This window comes from Callorhinus ursinus, unplaced genomic scaffold, assembly GCF_003265705.2.
Source record: "Callorhinus ursinus isolate GAN/ISIS: 27379988/994484 unplaced genomic scaffold, GSC_fseal_2.0 scaffold16, whole genome shotgun sequence".
In the NCBI taxonomy this organism is placed as follows: Eukaryota; Metazoa; Chordata; class Mammalia; order Carnivora; family Otariidae; genus Callorhinus; species Callorhinus ursinus.
This window is the reverse complement of record NW_027397078.1, coordinates 43,322,917-43,329,030: the sequence shown is the minus strand read 5'-3', so window position 1 is coordinate 43,329,030 and position 6,114 is coordinate 43,322,917.

Here is a 6,114-nt window from a genome sequence, read left to right as displayed (position 1 = left end):
GATGGATGATAGATAGATAGATAGATAGATAGATAGATAGATAGATAGATATATAGATAGATAATAGATGATAGATAGATGACAGATTAGAGAGACAGCCAGACAGACAGGTGGAATGGGTACAGGTGCACAGAGACACTCCCAGGATGCAGGTCTTTGTAAGCTGGGCTCCTTCACGGCTGCTGTTGGGTCTTCCCCAGGCCAGGCTCAGAGAAGCACAATGGCCCAGCAGAACCCATCTATGGAGGACACTCACCAGGGGCTTGTGGTTCACCCTGCATTCCCCTCCCCTTCCTCCTTCAGCCTCCCAGAGAGACCCTGAGCCATCCCTGGTCAGGGCCCCAGAGGGAAGTGTCCAGCCGACCCTGCCACTAGGGTCCACCTGGGAGGTCTACTCATGGGGCCGGCAGGCTCTGCCATTCGTGGAGTACACATTGAGCACCACCTGCTGCCCCAGTCCAGCACAGTGCCCCGCCAGCCCCCTGGGCGATCCTTCATAAAGACCAAGGACCCTGAAAATGTCTTACCCTGAGAAAGTCACCCCTGGTCCTGCCCTATCTACAGAGCTGCATAGGTTACCCCTGGGGACCACCAGACCTGTGTGTGTTCTCCTCTCCTTTCTCTTTCTTGCTGGGAGAAAGGTGGGTACGGCGGTTGGAGCCACAGCAGCCATGCTGGACTCTGAGGTGATGCTGGAGTTGGAAGCCTCGTATGGAAGAGCCTGGGTTCTGGGAGGACCATACCAGCCCCGATTTGGCTTCCAAAAGCCCTTCTTAGCATGAGGTACAAGCTCCTTTCCAGTTTAGGGTGCTGGCTTTTGTTTCCATCATTGAGAGCTGAACATAATGCGAAGGCAGAGTCAAACAGAAATGGGTCTGTGTTGGCTGTTTCCCTTCATGAAGAAGGAGAATGTCCATCATTCTATGTGTCCTGGAGGGTAGGGGTGTCTATCACTCACACTCACATGCCAAACAAGAAAATAAAATCACCTGAGGATGATACACACTCCATTAGTCGGCTCCAGCTGCCCTAACAAAGTACCATAGACTGGGTGCCTTGAAAGCACAGGAATCCATCCTCCACCTGCTCTGGACACCAGAAGGCTGAGATCCAGGCAGGGCAGGACCACCGAGATCCAGGCGGGGCAGGACCACTGAGATCCAGGCGGGGCAGGGCCGTGCTCCCTCCCGAGGCTCCAGGGGAGGGTCCTTCCTGCCTCTTCCAGCTTCTGGGGCTCAGGTGTCCCTGGGCTGGTGGCCATGTCCCTCCCGTCTCTTCCTCCGTCTTCACGTGGCTTCTCCTGTGTCCGTGTCTCCTCTTGTGTCTCCTACAAGGACACCTGTCCTTGGATTTAGGGCCACCCCCATCCAGGAGGAGCTCATCTCAGAGCCTTCACTTCACATCTGCAAAGACCCTATTTCCGAATAAGGTCCCCTTCCCAGCTTTGGAGGTGAGGACGTGGACATAACTTTTTGGGACCACTGCTGAACCCAGTGCACCGTATGCGCAGAGAGCCCCCCAAAGTAGAGAGTGCGGAGAAGCCGGAGAAAAGCTGTAAGAACACATGTAGAAATGTTAACAGTGGTTGTGTCTGATTTGTCAGAATTATGTCATTTAATTAGTGCCGCCTTATCTAAATTTTCCAACTGTCCCCCAGTGGGCAAACATTGTGAGTATCCAGAGAAGCGAGAAAACACAAATCTCTCATTGTTTCCTTTCTGAGGAACAGAATAAAGTGATACAGAATCTTGGGAATTATATAAGAAGTAACCATACAATAAGGAAGCTCTTGAAGATTCGTGGTAAAGACCCAAACACTGAGGCAAATGGAGTTGGCAGGGGTCTTTCGGGCACCCGGGCTGAAGCTCGGTGTGGAAGTCTCAATGGGGACGTCATGGGGTCAAGACCTTCCTCCTGCGTCGGGGCACATCCCAGCTCATGGGCCCTCCCCGAGGCCACGTTCCCGAACAGTTTTGCGGCAGCAGAAGCAGACTGAGACCCGCACCGGACCGGTCAGGGAGGCCTCCCCTCTGCATTGCCGCTTGGCTTCAGCGCTCTGTGCAGAATAGAAAGGACTTGTCATGTTGGGGACCCTTGGGCGAAAACGAGCAGAGACAGGCAGCCGGGGCGTGAGGGAGGGAGGTGTGAGGTGCAAACAATCGTCAGAAATTCACGGTGGGGTGGGGGGGAGATAGAAGTCAGCGTGGAGACACGACGGGCAGCCGCGGGGATTGAGGCCACCCCCACGCAGCTGCGTTCCGTCCGGGCTCCCGGGTGGTGGCCCCCGTGCCCTCATCCCTACATGGGGTCACTTTCCACGGAACAAAGGACACGATCCATCTCTCCTGATGGAAGCCAACAGTTGGTTAGAGGCCCAGAATGAGCGTGAGGAGACAATTGGCCCAGAGAGTTCTTGGGGATCCAGGCGGCCTCGAGTTTGGAATGAGCCTGTCAGCCGGCGTCTGCCGTAATCGCTTCCCAGGGCAGGGCCTCCCAGCCGGCCGGCCAGACCCACTCAGCGCAGCTAGAGGCAGTGGCCGAGGACAGCGGTCTCACTGTGCCATGTGTCACTGGGGCCGGTGCTGGGCTGGGCGAGGAGGGGGCCCGGGGGAGGTAGACAAGGGCGCACTGTTTTGTTGGAGGAAGCAAAGAAGACCAAGTCGGGGTGGAGACCAAATTACACCAGCTTCGTTCTCTGATGGAACCAGAGGGTTATATGGCAACTGAAGGGTTTGCCCTGCAAGAGAGACAGCCAGAGGGAGGTATGTGTGTTATATATATGTATGTGTGCATATATATAACATGCATTCTATGGTGCAAGGAGAGGTGGAGAGAGGTGTGTGCCTGTTACATATATGTATGCATATGCATATATAACATACACATTCTATGTGTGCAAGGAGGGGCGGAGAGAGGTGTGCATGCATGTTACATGTATGTACATGTGCATATATATAACATGCATTCTATGTGTGCAAGAAGAGGTGGAGAGGCGTTTGTGTGCCTGTTACATATATGTATGCATACGCATATATAACATACACATTCTGTGTGCAAGGAGAGGTGGAGAGAGGTGTGCGTGCATGTTACATATATGTACGTGTGCGTGTAGATAACATGCATTCTGGGTGTGCAAGGAGAGGTGGAGAGAGGTGTGTGTGCCTGATACATATATGTGCATGTATATAGTACACATATGTGTAACGCATATATACAGCATATGCATTCAATGTGTGCGCATGGAGAGTGAGAGACAGTGAGATATATATATGTTATATATACACATATAGTCTTTACTGTGTGTATAGAGACAGCTTTATGGTTTTTATACATGTATACACATAACATGTTTGTATCTGTATGTTTATATATATAGAGAGAGAGGTATGTATGCATAGATGATATAGAGAGAGACAGTGTTATATATCACATACAATAGTACATATTATATATTATATATGTGTCACAGGTATACTTTGATATGACACATACACAACACAGGTGCATTGTGTGTATATAAACTAGTATATGTCATATACATATATAAGGAAAGTGATTATATCTGTAGAACTTTTACATGTATGTTGTATATATATAACATACATGTGTAACATGATGTCATACTATATGTTGGTACATAAAGGAATATTTTAGGTATTTTACATACACATATATGCATTTGTGTATTTCACATATATGTGTATGTTTATATGTAAGATATAAATTTACATACAATACATATTGTGTATCTGCATTTATCCTGTGTATCCACATTTATAAGTGCATATGTAAATGTATATACACTTCCTATTTATATATATGAATATACACTGTCATATATTCGTTATACAAATTATGCATTCGTAACACAAGCAGGTTGTGGAGAAGACAGAGATGGAAAGGGGGAGGGAAGCCCCTTCAGACACAGCCCTCCGCCCCATAAGCAACATTATTATTCACCTAATCTGTTCTCATCTGCAGACCCAGGACCAGCCCCACCCTGGCTGGTGTTTTATGCAAACAGCCCTGACTTCCACTAAGTCAGAGCTGGGCTCAGGTCCCCGTGGGAGGACCACAGGGCTCTGTGGTTGGGAGAAGAGCTGTCCCCTCCCACCTTGCTCCCTGACGCTCACCTGTGCAGTGTGCAGACGTGGGACCCCTCGGAGCCCTGCACCTCTGCCTGAGGCTGGGCAGAGAACAGACAGGCCAATGGTTCCCATGCAAGATGCCAGGGAGACCACTCCCTGCTCCCCGGCGGGGCCTCGGGAAACCCCCGAGTGCACCGCATGGGGCCGTGCTCAGGTCTCCTGAGGAAGTGGTCAGAAGGCAGATGCCTGACCACTGGCTGGACAGCAAAGCGAGGGTCACGGTGACCACGTGGGTAGACGCTGGGGGCCAGAAAGGACGGCAGGGGGCAACTGTTTGCAAGCAGGTGAGCTGCCAGGAGCAGAGGGCCCCAGTGGTTCCCGACTTCCGGGAAGGGCGGCTGGACAGGAGGCCACAGGGTGGAACGGAATGACCTCGGTTCTAATGCCGGCTCCCAAAGTGCCCCAAATCTCTTTCCTCCACCAGAGAGCCTGCGTCCTGGCTCCACGTCACCAGCAAGGTGTTGGCAGGTGGGGCGAGCGTTGGACCCCTCCCCGTGTGCCTGGCAGGAAGAGAGACATTTTACCCTCCACAAGGAAAGAGAACCTGCATGGTCCCAAGGTTGAGCAGACAGAGGGAGCATGGGGGAGCCCCCGGGAGCCCCCCAGGGTGTTCTGCATGCCGTCTCCCGTGAGCGGATGGACCCTTCTCAGACTGTGATAAATCCCACGCCCTCCATGAGCTCAGAAACATGCCAAGGATGGTGGTAAGCGTTAGGACGCTTGACTGACTTCATAAAATGCACATCTACCTGGCCCGGAAAAGGGCAGTTGAAATACGGCGCATTTCAGAGTTTATGAAATCAGCCACCGCTGTTCCTGTGCTCGCCAGGGCCCCGGGGGTCTTGTCCAGTGCATCTCCCAACGCCCTAGGCGTGAGTGGGGCCAAGAGTCTGCATCGCGCCAGGCTCCCCGGAGATGCCCGAGCCCCTCACACGGGAGCAGTTCGGACCTGCAGGAGGGGCTGAGCCTGTGGGGGTGGCAGGACCCCGCAGTGGGATCTGAGGAGCTTTCTAGAACCGCCCTTGCTTCTCCCCTGCCCTGCATCTTGCTGCAGCCCCCGCACGTGCTGGATCATCCTCGCCTGGCCTTGTGTGTTTTCCTCCTGAGATTCTTCTCGGCCTGGAAGCCTGCTTTACCCTCTATTGTAACCTGATTTTTCATCCCCTATGTTACCACGAGGGGCTTCACCATGCCGGGGACAAGACATCACATCACTCGCAGGGCACTGGGATTGCAATCGGGGTCTTTCTGACCCCAAACACCCCAAAGCCACAGCCGCGTACCCGCCCCCACCAGCCTCCACAGCTGGACGTCCAGAAAAGCCAGGACACAAAGGGGAGGGCCTCCGTCTCCATAAGTAGTGATCACCACCCAAGGCAAGACACGCATTTCAGAATATTAACCACAAGCAAACAGATACTGCTTTCGGACTAAAACCCATTGGAAATCTAAAACTGCTGTTTGGGTCCGTAGTGAGGGTTTTGCTCTTCTGCAACTTTATCCTAATCAAATGTTAGCAGGGCAGACTCACCAAAGAGTCCTATAAGCGTACGATAAGCATATGTATTAGAAATAATAATCCTGAGATCAGAAATGTAAAGTTTCACACAGATGAACGGGGAACACCAAAAAGGCAGGAACTGCATCAATTTAGTAGGCTCTGGCTGAAATGCAAAAATGCACACACAATTTGAACAATAGGTGTATATACAATTTCCAAGGATTCTGGATTAAAAAAACAGTGAATTGTGGACCAGGGCCCCTGCTGCATCCACACCTGGTCCAGGGGAGCATCATGGACCAGGGCCCCTGCACCCCTGAGCCGGGTGTGGGTGGACCAGGCTCCCTGGTCCATGATGCTCCCCTGGACCAGGTGTGGATACAGCAGGGGTCCTGGTCCGTGATGCTCCCCTGGGCTGGGTGTGTGCAGCATGCTCCCTGGTCCGTGATGTTCTCCTGGGCCGGG